This window comes from Rhea americana, unplaced genomic scaffold, assembly GCF_003343005.1.
Source record: "Rhea americana isolate MKP2758 unplaced genomic scaffold, rheAme1 scaffold_201, whole genome shotgun sequence".
NCBI lineage: Eukaryota > Metazoa > Chordata > Aves > Rheiformes > Rheidae > Rhea > Rhea americana.
In genome coordinates, this window is record NW_028186162.1 from 633,020 (window position 1) to 634,375 (window position 1,356).

A 1,356-nucleotide genomic window follows, 5' to 3' on the forward strand; every position below is an offset into this window, starting at 1 on the left:
TGCTCCGGCTAAATCAAATTTTATTGAACTTGACTACGTTTTAGAGATAAAGACTCCAGGTTTACAAATAAATATTTAACAACCTTTCCTGCTGCTAAAAGAGTTGCTTAGCCAGACCCCGGGCTCTGCACTAAGCGTTCCTGGAGCTATCTGCAAAGCAGCAAAACAAAGGCAGCAGCTTTAATTTGCCAGACACGTTCGTGCCTATTTCCTCCTCTCTCCATCATTCCCTCTGCGGCCAGCGCGCGTCCGTGGGCCCTGGGCTTCTGTCTCGCTCTCGTTCTCTTCCTCCCGCTCCTCCTCCTCCTCTCCCAGGCAGTCGCCCAGAGGCCGCSATAGCTGCTGGCCTCGCTGGCTCGCAACCCTCCAGCGGCAGCCCGAGGTGGGCTGAGRCGAGCGGAGCACGCGGGGAGCGGCTCGGAGGGGCGCGGGTGGGCGCGGGCCACGGGCTGCCCCCCGTCCGTGCGCCCTGCAAGGGTGCAGACGGAGCCAGCCCCGCTCCCCAGGCACCGGCCCCGCTGCCCGAGCCAGCGCCGCGTGTTCGGCCAGCGTTTTCCAGCGTAGGCAGGCGGGAGGCAGCTGGGAGCTTTTCTGCTTGCAAAGGCACCGAGCAGGAGAGCTTGGTTCGCTGGGAAACCACCTCCCAAGGGGTGGCCTAGCGGCTCCATTGCTTGAGCCCTCTCAGACGAGGTCAGCGGGAGCCCGGGGGGATGCTCCTGGGYGGGAAAGGACACGGACCAGCTAGCYGCGTAGGGTTTTCTCCTCCTCCTTTCTCCAGCACGTCTTCTCCCTGGACCTCCCGGGACTGGGTTACCCGGAGAAGCAGCACGGCTGCAGCCCAGGCTTCAGCGCAGCGTGAGGGTCTCTGGAACTGTAAATCCCTTCGCACTGCACCCTCGTGCTGCCCGCAGCGCTGGCTCGTGGTTTGGCTTTCCCGGGGCAGGGGAGCAGCCCCGGCCGAGCACCCCGGGGGAGCTGCGGGCGCCGGCGCTGCCAGCGCGATGTCCCGYGCGCTCGCCCCGGGTGCTTCCGTCCTGGAGCTCGGGATGCCGGTGGCCCTGCAGGATCGGGGGGGGGCTGGAGCTGCCACGGGAATTTGCGGAGAGAGAGAGGCAGAGGGGGAAGAAGGAGGCAGAAGAAAGCAGGCGCGATGGGGGAGGCATGCAGCGAGACTCCTCTTCCCAGGAAGGTTTTACATGTATAATCCTTTTTTTTCCTTTCTCCCTTTCTCGCTTGTTTGATTTTTGCATTATTTATGGCTTGTCTTCAGGGCCTGTATTTGTTGTTATTGTTTCATTCAACAATAAAATAGATTAGATAAAAACAAACTGCGTGGAGCCCCGGCTGAGCCCGCCC

At 61.4% G+C, this 1,356-nt stretch overlaps 1 protein-coding gene across 5 annotated transcripts in view; it reads right to left on the minus strand.

The window, feature by feature from the left end:
- The window catches only part of LINGO1 (leucine rich repeat and Ig domain containing 1), a 64,294-nt gene that overhangs the window by 5,277 nt on the left and 57,661 nt on the right, over positions 1-1,356 (minus strand). The window lies entirely within an intron of this gene.